We start from the raw sequence: 17,693 nt of genomic DNA, 5'->3' as shown, positions 1-17,693 counted from the left end.
AAGGCAACAGAATCCTAATTATAGCACAAGGAGCTGTATTGACTATCCTGTGATAGACCACAGTGGAAAAGAATATGAGAAGGGAGTGTATATATGTGTACAACTGAGTCACTTTGCTGCACAGCAGAGACTGACACAACATTAGTTCAATAAAAAAATTTTTTTTTTAATCTGCCTCCCACTTGTAGAAGAGAAAAATCGTAATCGTCACAGAATTATCAAAAATGAAAGCCTTGAGTGTGTTCATCCATCTTCTAGCATCGTGCAGAGGGGCTGCACCGCTCCACCAACACATCCCTTCCTCCCCCCAACCCCTGGCAACCACTGATCTTTTTACTGTCTCCATGGTTTTGTCTTTTCTAGAATGCCATAGTAGGAATCATACAACATGTGGACTTCTCAGATGGGCTTCCTTCACCTAGTAACATGCTTATTAAGATTCCTTCACATCTCTTCATGGTTTGATAGCTCTTTTTAGCACTGAATAATATTCCACTGTCTGGATGGACCATAGTTCATCTATCCCCTACTGAAGGACGCCTCTGTTGCTTCCAAATTTTGGCAATTGTGAATAAAGCTGCTATAAGCATCCATGTGCAGGTTTCTGTGTGGGCAGAAAGCAGAGGCCTGAGCCATGAAATCAAGGGGTATCACTATTCTTTCTGAAGAGCTTTAGGGCACTTACCAAACTCATAAGCCCAATATCAACAACACACATAACACACACAGACACACACACACGAAAAACAAACCACAAAAAGACATACACGATGCTTGGCCTTGCTATGTAAACTTGCATACTACGTGTTAGTTACGTATTTCCCACTGAAGTAACCAGATTATCACTAAGTGTATGTTTTTCTTTTCTTTGAAAAGCAAACGAAAGCACGTTAATTTACTACGATTCCCCTTTTGTGGGGTATTTGAATTGTTATTATATTTTGAGATAAAGTAGGTCATTGTGCAAAAATTAGATTGATGACTTGCTTTGAAATAGCTGGCATTTCTGAAGGTTGACTATGAACCACCTTAGAGTACATTATTACACAAGTTGTCCGCAATAAAATTATGGAGTTTTGTGGCCGTGAGGTTACTTGATAACTCACCATGCTGTCATTTTAGAGCACGGTCATGTTAACTTTCAAAGTCAGAAACCACAGGTCAACTGTACTTTCCTTAGCACAGGAGATCAGAAGAAACTCATCTTCTCTCATCTGAAGGACTTAAAAATATCTTCTCTTACAAATGGAAAACAGCAATAGGTAGGATAATTTAAAGGTGTGAACAAATGTTCTCACAGACATTGATCTAAAAATAAAACTTATTTTTGAATATTCATTACTTTTCCTTGACCTCTCAGAAAGAGTCGTAAAATCTAATTTTTCATTTATTTTTCAAATGTATGTAAAACAAGGAGCTTTGTATCTTTTAAGTATCTCTTATGTAATATCATTAGTAATAAGAGAGAAACAGCATATCATGGCTTTGATTTAATGTTATGTCTCTGAAACTAACCATATATAACTTAAAATGGAATATAAAATAACCATGTCTCAAAAGCAGTGCAAGTTTAGAATTTAATGAAGAAAACTAATATAAAATTAGATTGACGGGCTTCCCTGGTGGCACAGTGGTTGAGAATCTGCCTGCCAATGCAGGGGACACGGGTTCGAGCCCTGGTCTGGGAAGATCCCACATGCCGCGGAGCAACAGGGCCCGTGAGCCACAACTACTGAGCCTGCGCGTCTGGAGCCTGTGCTCCGCAACAAGAGAGGCTGCGACAGTGAGAGGCCCGTGCACCGCGATGAAGAGTGGCCCCCGCTTGCCACAACTAGAGAAAGCCCTCGCACAGAAACGAAGACCCAACACAGCCATAAATAAATAAATAAATAAATATTAAAAAAAAAAAAAAAAAATTAGATTGACTACATCATTCCATATGGTGTCTTTTTAAGTAAAGTGAAACTTTTTTTTTCTTTTTGTTGCTCATTTCCTCCCCACTCTCTCTGTCATCAGAAATGAAACTTTCGATTTTACTATTTTGGGCATCATGTTAATAGTTTGCATGGTATTTGCTGGCATTAAAACTCTTCTTCAGAAGACAACACAATTAGGAAAAATAATATGAAAGTAAAGATTTCCAGGGCAAACAATTTATGAGGAAAAAAACATTATTGTACTTCCATATTCATTTACTATGTCTAAACCTTCAATTCGATGATTATAGAATTACAGAAGTTTAACATGGAAGGCAACATTTTCCAACCCTTCACATCACAGAACCAATGAAATTTTTTAAAATTGATTTTTAAAATAAAGTGCACTTTTTCCAGAAAAAAATAAATAGGAAAATAAAATAAATAATCCTAATTATCTGGAAAGAATTTTTACTGCAGATTATCTTATTCTCTAATTTTCTGGGATTCTTTCCCCCTCATTCTTTTGGGAATTTAAAAGTTGTTTTAAGCTATGCAATAGAAGGTCTTCTGAAACACAGTAAATGATTATTTTTTGAGGCAACCTGGGGTAAGACAGTGAGGCGGCTATGTTTCCAATGCAGTGAGGAGATGGACTTCTGTGTCTTGGGTCTGAATCTGTGTCCTAGTGAGGAGGACTGATGGGTGAGAGTGACCATTAACCCAACACCCTGCACGGGAAATGGGAAAAGCAGATGCTCATACAGACAGAAACCTGACGACCCAGGGAAACCGAGCTTGTTGATGAGGACACTCAGGATGCGAAACTTCCTACACTCTTCCCCCAACCCCACGGCATTCCTGACTCTCTATCATTGGTTTTCCCCTTGGTACCGAGTGTTAGCCAAATCCCCTTACAGCAATGGGTGGAAAAACTCCAACTGCAGTGCTAAAAACCAGGAAGTAAATTCCAGCTCTATCACTTAGGAACTGAGTGACCTGCCTGAAAGCAGCCCTCAATGTCTTTGAAAATTAAAGACATTATAACTTAAGAAAGTGCCAGAAATGGCTTTTGTAAAATGTTGGTTGAATCCCATGTTCAGAGAAGGGACATCCAGTACTCGGGGCAGATTTGGGTTTCTACTGCAAGTTGCCACTATCAGCTGACAGGGTTGGTATCGTTTTCATTACAAAAACACGATTTATTATTGTATCACTAACTAGATTGTTTCTCCCAGCACAGCAAAAGCCAAGCTAATTTTAGCATCAAGAAAGTACCAGTTCCTGGAAGTGGAATCTTAGGATCTTCGCAAGAGCTCCTTCGTACAATCTTGTATTCCCAGAAGGCTTAATCGTTTTCAACTTTTCCCTGTCATGTGAAAGCCTGTGGCACAATCATTGCCTTTGTTAACATCTGTGTCAAGTAAACATTGTATCAAATGCCAGGAGACCTTTGAATAACCAAAAAGTGTGTTCCAAAAGACGCTTTCCCACAAAACCAAAGGAGACTATCCGTAAAGGATATGTCCATTTCCTGATCATTTAAAAATCCAGCCACTTGAGGTTCCCGTAAAACTGCAACTGTGATTTCTTTAAAATATTAAGATGTAAAAATTATTCCAGGTGAGTATTTTTAGATAACAAAGAATAAGTATTCCCTCTGGAATTATCCAGAATCCCTACAAAGAGTTTCCTGACTTTGTCCTCACTGATTTTTCATTATTACTGAGTATAATTAATTTTTGAATAAATTTTTTCTGGTTATGCAAAATATTATTATTAAAATTTATCTGGCATAGACTTTTAACTATCACAACTGTGAAAGTCTTAATCTTTTGAGGCAAGGTTGGAACTTCAAAAGAGCTACAGCTAATTTGGCATTCAAAAAGAATGAAACGGTACTTCCCTGGTGGCGCAGATGTTAAGAATCTGCCTGCCAATGCAGGGGACACGGGTTCGAGCCCTGGTCTGGGAAGATCCCACATGCCGCGGAGCCACTAAGCCCGTGCGCCACAACTACTGAGCCTGCGCTCTAGAGCCCGTGAGCCACAACTACTGGGCCCTCGTGCCACAACTACTGAAGCCCGTGCGCCTAGAGCCCGTGCTCTGCAACAAGAGAAGCCACCGCAATGAGAAGTCCGTGCACTGCAATGAAGAGTAGCCCCCGCTCGCCGCAACTAGAGAAAGCCCGCGCAGCAACGAAGACCCAACGCAGCCAAAAATAATAATAATAATAAATTTTAAAAACCCAAAAAGAATGAAATAATGTCATTTGCAGCAACATGGGTGAACCTACAGATTATCATACTAAGCGAAGTAAGTCAGAAAGAGAAAGACAAATACCATATGATATCACTATACGTGGACTCTAAAATACGATACAAATCAACATGTCTATGAAAGAGCCTCACAGATATAAAGAACAGACTTGTGGTTGCCAAGGCGGGTGGGTAGGGGAGGGATGGATTGGGAGTTTGGGATTAGCAGATACAAACTATCATATACAGGATGGATAAGCAACAAGGTCCTACTGTATAGCACAGGGAACTATATTCAATATTCTGTGACAAACCATAATGGAAAACAATATGAAAAAGAATATCCATATACATGTATAACTGAGTTGCTTTGCTGTACAGAAGAAATTAACACAACGTAAATCAACTATACTTCAATAAAATTAAAAAAAAGTTCACTTGGTATTGAGATGGATAGGTGAAGTGATTTTTTTGGATGATACTAATTTGCAAATAGAAAAGGAGAAACTATGAAATATTTCAATCAGACTTTTTTGACAACTTACATTCTCAGGACTCATTTCCTCATTTGTAGAAAACAGAATAATATTTACTCCATCTGAGATATTCTATGTGAAAGTATTTCAACAGTGTCTGGGACACATTTTTCCAATGCACGTCACTTATCTTCCTTCATGTGACTCATAAGCTGGCTCTGATACCAATTAAAAACAAACAGAAAAGGTTTCAGCACGGTTTAGGGCCATAATAACATTTCTGGAACACAGGTGTAGCCTCTCGAGGGACCACTTTGAAGGAAAATACTCATTTGCATGTCTAAGTTCTCACATCACTTTTTTCATAGTCATCACTCAGGTTGATGGCATTCCAGAAACCTTGTTTGTAGATACTGGACTGACGAGCGTTTGGTATTCGTGGCATCCAAAGGGAAGGTTTTGAGAGGTCAAACCTTCCTGCTGCTTCTGATTCCTATTCCCCTGAAAGAGTTTAGGAATGGGGGGGTGGTTAAGGACCTACCAAAATTAGGAATGCATTTCCTTCCTGGAAGGAGCTTTCAATGTTTTGAAATGGATGTATGTGGTGACCAAGACTGAGAGGACAGACAGTCCCGCGTTTCCACATATGATTTATGTGCTAAGGAGTTAGGACCCGGATCCTGACTGCTGGCCAATGCCTTCTGAAGGTGGGAGTCTGCTTCTGGCCAGATCCAGGATCCCACGAAGGAGTGCCAGCCTCAGAGCTGGCCTATGTATCCCCGTGACCTCCACGGGAAGACTACTTCTAATCCGTCTACTCATTTAGAATTCTTCTAACTCTGAGAAGCACCGTTTCCTCTCTTCTCCAATAGAGCCATGACACAGCAAGCATGCACGCCCTGCCAGCAAGAGGATACCTCCCGGGGAACTTGACAACCCATCTTCTCTTTCCTTATGACTCTGCTTTGTAGAAAAGGACACACAAATCACTGGAGTACCTTGCTCAGGTAACTTCCTCTATGGCATGAAGGAAAGAACAACAATATTATAAGGGTTTCCTGTGGCTTGCTCGTGAAAGGAGATTTGTAGCACAAAACTGCTGGGAACACGGACACTTATGGGGAATTTGTAAGTTGAAGTCACTAAGGACTCTTTGGATTAAAATGACCCTCACGTATGGTGTTCATAAGTGAGACGGTCCAATTGCTTTTTTATGTGAGATGGTTCTATGATTTATGTGTGCAGCTTCCTGACATTTTAATTTTTTTTTTCTAGAACAAGCTATATACAAAGATACACCACAGGGATTATCTTCTCATTGACGTGGGCCCTGGTATTGTTTGGGAGAGAGTTACTTATTTAGCCTGTGTTTCTCTTATTATCCTAGATTTATTCAGGGATTTGACTGCTTCTTGAATCAAATATGATACTTAATATTTTGATTTTATCAATATCTCTTCTTGGGTTTTACAGTGTTTTGAGCTTGGTTTCGCCTCATGTGACACTGATGTCATCATTCTTGCTTTTTTGATGTTTGCCTTTTGGCTGATGAGACCTGGCCCAGGCCGTTCTATTTAACCTTCCTTCCTCAGTTAGTTTAGATGTGACCATTGCACAGAAGGAACACTGCTTAGTATGTTAACCTAATCTGACTGCCTTTGGCTTTTGATCAGCAAATCAATCAAATATCACTCTACTCATTTATTATGACAGCTGATATATTTGCTTTTATTCCTCTCATTTTATTTTATATTTAATAAATGTGTGCATTTTTATTGAGGCACAATTTACATACAGTAAAACGCACACATTGTGAGGGTGATGTTTGGTAATTTTTTAGACAGGCACCTGCTCAAGCAACTACCACTCAGATCAAGGTATAGAGAACAGTTCAATGATCACGAAACGGTGTCATGCCCCTTCCCAGCCAACAATCCCCTCTCCCAGGTAACCATTATTCTGAATTGCACTCCGGAATTTAGTTGTGCATGCTCTAGAATCTGATGTAAAAGTTTCTCATACGGTATGTCTTCATTTCGGTCTTTTCTCACGCAGCATAATATCTTCGGCATTCATCAGTGTTGTTACAGGTATGGTTTGTTTGTTCCTCTTTTTTCCTAAGTAGTATTTCATGGTATGATTATATGGAAGTTTATTCATTCTCCAGGTGATGGGTGTTTTGGTTGTTTTTATTTCTGCTTATTATGAATTAAGTATCTCTATATCTTCTTATTAACTCTTTTTGTGAAGAAATGCATTCATTTACTTTGTGTATACAGCTAGGAGTGGAACTGCCAGATCACTCAGTGGGCATCTATGTAATTACATCAGAGACTGTCAATTAATTTTCCAAAGTATCATTTTATAATCCCACCAGCAAAGTATGAGAGTTCGAGTTACTCTGTATCCTTGCCAATACTTCATATTGTCATTTTAAAAAACTTTTTACATGTTCTGCTGTGTATGTTCTGGTATCTCCTTGTGATTTTAATTTTAATGAGCACCAGCTGGTCATGATACATCATTTTTAATATATCACTGAATTCAATATGCTGTTGTTTTATTAGGATGTTTATATCTATATTCATGAGAGACATTGCTATAATTCATTTTTTCCCACAACGTGCTTGTCAAATTTTGGTATCAAGTGTCAGTTGCTGTCATAAAGCTAAGAAATCCTTCTTTCTCTATTTTCTGAGAGAACGTGTGTATGATTGTATCGTTAATTAACTTAGTTCACTAGTGATAAATCTGAACTGTTAAAGTGAAGTGTGGGCTTGTTTGTTTTCTTTTTAATTAAGGCTTTTTAAAAAATTAAATTTATTTTACAGATATAATAATATTCAGTTTCTTTTCTCTGTTCCCTTTAGTTTAATAACTTGTGTTTTCCTTCTAGAATTTTCTCTATACCATCTAAGATGTAAATGTTATTAGCATAACATACGCTAATAAATAACATTTCTTTAACACCTATAGAATCCCTAGTAATGTCTTCCACATATTTTTGGTATTTGTTTCACTTGTGTGTGAGTGTGTATGTGTTTATGCATGTGTATGAGTGTTGTGATTTCCAAATATATGGATGTTTTTTAATGTATCTTTATGTTATTGACTTCTACATGGATTGCATCTGTGAAATTGGTTCTGGGAAATTCACAGCTTTTCTCTTTAAATTTTGTTTGTTCTCCATTGTCTCCATTCTTTCCTTCTGGGCCCCCTCCACTTTTACGAATGTCACATTTTCTTTTTCAATACCCTGAATCTCTTAACTTGTGTTTTATATTTTCCATTGCCTTTTCTCTCTGAGATACATTCTAGGGGAATTTCCCTAAATAACTGTGATGGTTAATTTTATGTGTGTCAATTTACCAGCTAAGGGATGCCCAGAGAGCTGGTACAATATTATTTCTGGGTGTGAGGGTGTTTCTAGAAGAGATTAGCATTTGAATCGTAAGGATGATCCATCCACACCTCCGGGGTGGGTCGAGGGCATCATCCAATTCCTTCAGGGCCCAAAAAGAACAAAAGGCAGAGGAAGGGCAAATTTGCCCTCTGTTTGAGCTGAGACTTTGGTCTTCTCCTGCCCTCAGACATCAGGGCCCTGGCGTTTGGATTGAGCTACACCACGGGCTTTCCGGGGTCTCCAGCTTGCAGACGGCAGATCCTAGGACCTCTCAGCCTCCATAACTGCATGAGCCCATCCCTCATAATAAATCTCTTTCTATCTATCTATATATAGCCTACAGGTTCTGTTTCTCTGGAGAACCCCAGCTAATGCATTACCTTTTCCAGCGAACTAATCTTCAGTTGTCTTGTATTCATATTTAGCCTGTCAATTGAGCTTTTTTTAATTTTAGCAATCATGGTTTACATTTCTAGTTCTTTTTTAAAATTTCCAAATGTTTATCTTCATTCCTAATAACCTCTAGTTACATCCATATTTTTGTGAACTGATTCTTATTTCAACATCTTACAACCATCTGTCCTATAGTCCGTCATCTAAAGGTTCTAAAATCTATAACGAAATCTGCTCTTTGCTCTATTTCTTAACTCCCAGTATAGGGGTTTTCCTTCAGGTCCACCCAGTAATCTCCAGTTGTGAGCTCACTGTTGATCTGAGTCATCATAAGCCCTGAAGGCCTAAGTTGAGATATGCTTCTGTTTCCACTGGTAGCCGGAGAGTAACTCACACCTGTAAGCTTTCGGTGCCCTCCGGAGGGACAGGGCTGAGGGTGGGGTCATGGGTTAGGCTTCCCCACCTCTTCTGTGTCCTAAGGTTTACTGTTTCCATTGCATACGCCCTTAGGAAAGCTTTATCTCTACCAGAGCTTCTTCATAAGTCCTCAGCGCCCTGACTTTGGACACAGCTCAGGTTTGTTTTCTCTTGGTAGGATGTAGTCCGTAAAAAATTCCACTGCCACTTGTGAGGCCAGGTATGTTTCTTTCCATTGTTCTTCTACCATTTAATTTTCAGTCTATAATGCAATATACGTATATATTACATATTAATAATGTTAAATATATCATATTAAATAATATATTATGGGGCTTCACTGGTGGCACAGTGGTTGAGAGTCTGCCTGCCAATGCAGGGGACACGGGTTCAAGCCCTGGTCTGGGAAGATCGCACATGCCGTGGAGCAACTGGGCCCGTGAGCCACAACTACTGAGTCTGCACTCTAGAGCCCGTGAGCCACAACTGCTGAGCCTGCGCGCCTGGAGCCTGTGCTCCGCAACAAGAGAGGCCGCGATAGTGAGAGGCCCGCGCACCGCGATGAAGAGTGGCCCCCGCTTGCCGCAACTGGAGAAGGCCCTCGCACAGAAACGAAGACCCAACACAGCCAAAAATAAATAAATAAATAAATAATATATTATGTATAAATATTTGTTAATATAAATATGATAGTTAATATATTATTTAATATATAATTATATTATAGATAATATATAAGTAAATGCATAATACATTCACATATATATTATAAATATTAAAATACAAATATATGTATTATATACTTATATATAATAATGTATTATATACATATAAAAATGTATTTACTTCCTTGTCTTGTATTGCTTTTCATGCACTTGTTACTATTTTCTTAGAGGCCAAACCCCTCAATAAATTTTCTTTTTCAATTCACAGAAACAAGGGTAATGCTATGTAACAGCACAACAAAAAAGTGTGTGTTTTAAAACAAAATGTTTGAACTTGTGATTAGTTTTTAATTCTAAAACTTATACTTCATGAAATATTTATAAACATTCAAAGGTACTGGTGTCAACTTTACTCATTCTATTAGGACAAACCTTGTTAATGGGTTGGTTGAAGGGATTAAATAATGAAATTATACATTAGGGTAAAAGTTAAAAAGAAAAGGAAAAGTTTTATCTTTGAAATGAAAAGCTGGTTCTTTGAAAAGATAAACAAAATTGATAAACCTGTAGCAAGACTCATCAAGAAAAAAAGGGGGAGGGACCAAATCAATAAAATTAAAAATGAAAAAGGAGAAGTTACAACTAATACCACAGAAATACAAAGGACCATAAGAGACTGCTACAAGCAACTATATGCCAATAAAATGGACAACCTAGAAGAAATGGACAAATTCTTAGAAAGGTACAATCTCCCAAGACTGAACCAGGAAGAAACAGAAAATATGAACAGACCAATTATAAGTACTGAAATCGAATCTGTGATTACAAAACTCCCAACAAACAAAAGTCCAGGACAAGATGGCCTCACAGGCGAATTCTATTAAACACTTAGAGAAGAGCTAGCACCTATCCTTCGGAAACTGTTCCAAAGATTGCAGAGGAAGCAACACTTCCAAACTCATTCCATGAGGCCACCAGCACCCTGATACCAAAACCAAAGATATCACAAAAAAAGAAAATTACAGGCCAATATCACTGATAAACATAAAAACAAAAATCCTCAACAAAAATCCTAGCAGACGAAATCCAACAATACATTAAAGGGATCAGACTTCCCTGGTGGCACAGTGGTTAAGAATATGCCTGCCAATACAAGGGGCATGGGCTCGAGCCCTGGTCTGGGCAGATCCCACATGCCGCGGAGCAACTAATGCCGTGCGCCACAACTACTGAGCCTGCGCTCTAGAGCCCACAAGCCACAACTACTGAGCCCGCGTGCCACAACTACTGAAGCCCACACACCACAACTACTGAAGCCCACGCACCACAACAAAGAGCAGCCCCTGCTTGTCACAACTAGAGAAAGCCCGCACAAAGCAATGAACACCCAAGACAGCCAAAAATAAAAATGAATAAATAAATTTATTTATTTTTTTAAATGCAAGAGCTTTTCAATATCCGCAAATCAATCAGTGTGATACACCACATTAACAAATTGAAGAATAAAAACCATGTGATCATCTCAACAGGTGCAGAAAAAGCTTTTGATAAAATTCAACATCCATTTATGATAAAAACTCTCCAGAAAGTGGGCATGGACGGAACCTAACTCAACATTCGCATTATAGGGGTCCCAGAAGGAGAAGAGAGAGAGAAAGGACCAGAGAAAATATTTGAAGAGATTATAGTCGAAAACTTCCCTAACATGGGAAAGGAAATAGCCACCCAAGTCCAGGAAGCGCAGAGAGTCCCATACAGGATAAACCCAAGGAGAAACACGCCAAGACACATAGTAATCAAATTGGCAAATATTAAAGACAAAGAAAAATTATTGAAAGCAGCTAGGGAAAAACGACAAATAACATACAAGGGAACTGCCATAAGGTTAACAGCTGATTTCTCAGCAGAAACTCTACAAGCCAGAAGGGAGTGGCATGATATACTTAAAGTGATGAAAGGGAAGAACTTACAACCAAGATTACTCTACCCGGCAAGGATCTCATTCAGATTTGATGGAGAAATCAAAAGCTTTACAGACAAGCAAAAGCTAAGACAATTCAGCACCACCAAACCAGCTCTACAACAAATGCTAAAGGAAGTTCTCTAAGTGGGAAACACAAGAGAAGAAAAGGACCTACAAAAAAAACCCCAAAACAATTAAGAAAATGGGCATAGGAACATACATATCAATAATTACCTTAAACGTGAATGGATTAAATGCTCCAAGCAAAAGACACAGGCTCGCTGAATGGATACGAAAACAAGACCCATATATATGCTGTCTACAAGAGACCCACTTTAGACCTAGGGACACATACAGACTGAAAGTGAGGGGATGGAAAAAGATATTCCATGCAAATGGAAATCAAAAGAAAGCTGGAGTAGCTATACTCATATCAGATAAAATAGACTTTAAAATAAAGAATGTTACAAGAGACAAGGAAGGACACTACATAATGATCAAGGGATCAATCCAAGAAGAAGATTTAACAATTATAAATATATATGCACCCAACATAGGAGCACCTCAATACATAAGGCAACTGCTAACAGCTATAAAAGAGGAAATCGACAGTAACACAATAATAGTGGGGGACTTTAACACCTCACTTACACCAATGGACAGATCATCCAAAATGAAAATAAATAAGGAAACAGAAGTTTTAAATGACACAATACACCAGATAGATTTAATTGATATTTATAGGACATTCCATCCAAAAACAGCAGATTACACGTTCTTCTCAAGTGCGCACGGAACATTCTCCAGGACAGATCACATCTTGGGTCACAAATCAAGCCTCAGTAAATTTAAGAAAACTGAAATCATATCAAGCATCTTTTCTGACCACAACACTATGAGATTAGAAATGAATTACAGGGAGAAAAACGTAAAAAACACAAACACATGGAGGCTAAACAATACGTTACTAAATAACCAAGAGATCACTGAAGAAATCAAAGAGGAAATCAAAAAATACCTAGAGACAAATGACAATGAAAACACGATGACCCAAAACCTATGGGATGCAGCAAAAGCAGTTCTAAGAGGGAAGTTTATAGCTATACAAGCCTACCTAAAGAAACAAGAAAAATCTCAAATACCTAATCTAACCTTACACCTAAAGGAACTAGAGAAAGAAGAATAAACAAAACCCAAAGTTAGCAGAAGGAAAGAAATCATAAAGATCAGAGTGGAAATAAATGAAATAGAAACAAAGAAAACAATAGCAAAGATCAGTAAAACTAAAAGCTGGTTCTTTAAGAAGATAAACAAAATTGATAAGCCATTAGCCAGACTCATCAAGAAAAAGAGGGAGAGGACTCAAATCAGTAAAATCAGAAATGAAAAAGGAGAAGTTACAACAGACACCACAGAAATACAAAGCATCCTAAGAGACTACTACAAGCAACTCTATGCCAATAAAATGGACAACCTGGAAGAAATGGACAAATTCTTAGAAAGGTATAACCTTCCAAGACTGAACCAGGAAGAAGCAGAAAATATGAACAGACCAATCACAAGTAATGAAATTGAAACTGTGATTAAAAATCTTCCAACAAACAAAAGTCCAGGACCAGATGGATTCACAGGTGAATTCTCTCAAACATTTAGAGAAGAGCTAACACCCATCCTTCTCAAACTCTTCCAAAAAATTGCAGAGGAAGGAACACTCCCAAACTCATTCTATGAGGCCACCATCACCCTGATACCAAAAGCAGACAAAGACACTACAAAAAAAGAAAATTACAGACCAATATCACTGATGAATATAGATGGAAAAATCCTCAACAAAATACTAGCAAACAGAATCCAACAACACATTAAAAGGATCATACACCACAATCAAGTGGGATTTATCCCAGGGATGCAAGGATTCTTCAATATACACAAATCAATCAATGTGATACACCATATTAACAAATTGAAGAATAAAAACCATATGATCCTCTCAATAGATGCAGAAAAAGCTTTTGACAAAATTCAACACCCATTTATGATAAAAACTCTCCAGAAAGTGGGCATAGAGGGAACCTACCTCGACATAATAAAGGCCATATATGACAAACCCACAGCAAACATCATTCTCAACGGTGAAAAACTGAAAGCATTTCCTCTAAGATCAGGAACGAGACAAGGATGTCCACTCTCACCACTATTATTCAACATAGTTTTGGAAGTCCTAGCCACGGCAATCAGAGAAGAAAAAGAAATAAAAGGAATACAAATTGGAAAAGAAGAAGTAAAACTGTCACTGTTTGCAGATGACATGATACTATACATAGAGAATCCTAAAACTGCCACCAGAAAACTACTAGAGCTAATCAATGAATTTGGTAAAGTAGCAGGATACAAAATTAATGCACAGAAATCTCTTGCATTCCTATACATTAATGATGAAAAATCTGAAAGAGAAATTATGGAAACACTCCCATTTACCATTGCAACAAAAAGAATAAAATACCTAGGAATAAACCTACCTAGGGAGACAAAAGACCTGTATGCAGAAAACTATAAGACACTGATGAAAGAAATTAAAGATGATACAACAGATGGAGAGATATACCATGTTCTTGGATTGGAAGAATCAATATTGTGAAAATGACTATACTACCCAAAGCAATCTACAGATTCAAAGCAATCCCTATCAAATTACCAATGGCACTTTTTACGGAACTAGAACAAATCATCTTAAAATTTGTATGGAGACACAAAAGACCCCGAATAGCCAAAGCAGTCTTGAGGGAAAAAAATGGACCTGGAGAAATCAGACTCCCTGACTTCAGACCATACTACAAAGCAACAGTAATCAAGACAATATGGTACTGGCACAAAAACAGAAACATAGATCAATGGAACAAGATAGAAAGCCCAGAGATAAACCCATGCACCTATGGTCAACTAATCTATGACAAAGGAGGCAAAGATATACAACGGAGAAAGGACAGTCTCTTCAATAAGTGGTGCTGGGAAAACTGGACAGCTACATGTAAAAGAATGAAATTAGAATACTCCCTAACACCATACACAAAAATAAACTCAAAATGGATTAGAGACCTAAATGTAAGGCTGGACACTATAAAACTCTTAGAGGAAAGCATAGGAAGAACCCTCTTTGACATAAGTCACAGCAAGATCTTTTTTGATCCACCTCGTAGAGTAATGGAAATAAAAACAAAAATAAACAAATGGGACCTAATGAAACTTCAAAGCTTTTGCACAGCAAAGGAAACAATAAACAAGACGAAAAGACAACCCTCAGAATGGGAGAAAATATTTGCAAACGAATCAACGGACAAAGGATTAATCTCCAAAATATATAAACAGCTCATTCAGCTCAATATTAAAGAAACAAACAACCCAATCCAAAAATAGGCAGAAGACCTAAATAGACATTTCTCCAAAGAAGACATACAGACGGCCACGAAGCACATGAAAAGCTGCTCAACATCACTAATTATTAGAGAAATGCAAATCAAAACTACAATGAGGTATCACCTCACACCAGTCAGAATGGGCATCACCAGAAAATCTACAGACAACAAATGCTGGAGAGGGTGTGGAGAAAAGGGAACCCTCTTGCACTGTTGGTGGGAATGTAAATTGATACAGCCACTATGGAGAACAGTATGGAGGTTCCTTAAAAAACTAAAAATAGAACTACCATATGACCCAGCAATCCCACTACTGGGCAGATACCCAGAGAAAACTGTAATTCAAAAAGACACATGCACCCCAATGTTCATTGCAGCACTGTTTACAATAGCCAGGTCATGGAAGCAACCTAAATGCCCATCGACAGACGAATGGATAAAGAAGATGTGGTACATATATACAATGGAATATTACTCAGCCATAAAAAGGAACGAAACTGAGTCATTTGTTGAGACGTGGATGGATCTAGAGACTGTCATACAGAGTGAAGTAAGTCAGAAAGAGAAAAACAAATATCGTATATTAACGCATGTATGTGGAACCTAGAAAAATGGTACAGATGAACCGGTTTGCAGCGCAGAAGTGGAGACACAGATGTAGAGAACAAACGTATGGACACCAAGGGGGGAAAACTGTGGTGGGGTGGGGATGGTGGTGTGCTGAATTGGGCGATTGGGATTGACCTGTATACAGTGATGTTTATAAAATTGATGACTGATTAAAAAAATAAAAAAAATAAAAAAATAAAAAAGAAGTCTAAAATAATAAATGCTGGAGAGGGTGTGGAGAAAAGGGAACCCTCCTACACTGTTGGTGGGAATATAAATTGGTGCAGCATCTATGGAGAACGGTATGAACATAGCTTAAAAACTAACAATAGAGCTACCATATGATCCAGCAATCCCACTCCTGGGCATATATCAGGAGAAAGCCATACTTTGAAAAGATACATGCACCCCAGTGTTCACTGCAGCACTATGTACATAGCCAAGACATGGAAACAACCTAAATGTCCATCTAAAGAGGAATGGATAAAGAAGATGTGGTATATAGATACAATGGAATATTACTCAGTCATAAAAAAGAATGAAATAACGCCATTTGTAGCAACATGGATGGACCTAGAGATTATCATACTAAGTGAAGTAAGTCAGAGAAAAACAAATATCATATAATATCACGTATATGTGGAATCTAAAAAAAATGATACAAATGAACTTATTTACAAAATAGAAACAGACTCACAGACACAGAAAACAAACTTATGGTTACCAAAGCAGAACAGTGGGGGTGAGGGATAATTTAGGAATTTGGGAGTAATACATACACACTATTATATATAAAATAGGTAAACAACAAGGACCTACTATATAGCACAGGGAACTCTACTCAATATTTTATAATAACCTATATGGGAAAATTATCTGAAAAAGAATATATGTGTATGTATGTATATACATATATGTATACATGTATACATATGCATATATATATACATACACATATATATAACTGAATCACTTTGCTGTGCACCTGAAACTAACACAACTTTGTAAATCTACTTCAATAAAAAAAATAAAGAATAAAAGTAAAATAAAATATTTGAACTTGTGATTAATTTTTAATTCTAAAATTTATACTTCTTGAAATATTTATAAACATTCAAAGGTATTGGTGTGAACTTTATCCATTCTGTTAGGACAAACCTGGTTGATGGGTTGACTGAAGGAATTAAATAATGAAATTTTACATTTGGGTAAAAGTTAAAAGGGAAAGTTTTATATTTTCCTTTATGTACTTTATGGAATGGACTGAATTTGTACTTAACTGGAGTGATTTATAAAGGATATTTACTGATTTAAGCAGGGGTTTTAACTATCAAAGTCCAAGTGGATATGACAGCCCTTTGCTCTTTGTCACATCCATTTATAACATAACCTGAAAAGGTAAGTACTATGCATCACTTTGAAATGCTTCAAAATTTTAATCTTCTATAAATGGAACTTACACAAAAGTTATTATATAACCCTAGATAGCAGAATGCAACTATTTATGAACAATTTTTATTTTAGCACCTTCATTTTATCATCATACATATCTCTTAATTATTTTTGTTACCAGCAATATTGCATCAATGCTAAAACTTTAGTGAAAATATATTTTCCAGGAAATATAAGGTTGTGGAATTTATCATTCAAGAAGACTTTTGGATAATTATAGAGAGAAAGTGATGACCCAGATTTGATTTCTATGTAAGAAAATCAAATCTCGGTTATCTATTTTCATATCATGCTCATTATCTTCATACCATTACCTTTTATTAAAACTCAAGTACTAGCTTTCAAATGAAAATGGTACACTGACAATACCGAACTAAGGGGAGCAATTCAATGGAGTAGACAGCTTCTTAAATCTTTAAATTATCTGAATTCAATTTTTGGTATATGTTTTTAGGCAAAAATAAGACCTGTAAAAACTTCCCATGAAACAAAACAGTGATAAGTTGTGAAAATACAGTCCTTTTATTGATCATGACTTTCTTCTTAAAAATTTCAACCGCCGTTGTCCAAGGAGCAAACACTGAAATGTTCTGTCATTCAATTTCAGGTTGTGATATGACAACTATACAACATACTGTATGTCTCCTACTCACATGTTCTTTGTAGCTGGGCTAAAAGTTCATCCATATACTTTCTTCATCATGTTTTGAGATCATCTCTCTCACTTA

At 37.3% G+C, this 17,693-nt stretch overlaps 1 protein-coding gene across 7 annotated transcripts in view; it reads right to left on the bottom strand.

Annotated features, from left to right (window-relative positions):
- LOC309619949 (uncharacterized protein) overlaps nucleotides 1-17,693 on the bottom strand; it is a 552,071-nt gene that overhangs the window by 275,363 nt on the left and 259,015 nt on the right. The window lies entirely within an intron of this gene.

This window comes from Balaenoptera borealis, assembly GCF_965194805.1.
Source record: "Balaenoptera borealis genome assembly, chromosome: X".
Classification (NCBI taxonomy): domain Eukaryota; kingdom Metazoa; phylum Chordata; class Mammalia; order Artiodactyla; family Balaenopteridae; genus Balaenoptera; species Balaenoptera borealis.
Note: the sequence above shows the minus strand (reverse complement) of the source record. Positions and strands in the feature narration are given on the sequence as shown.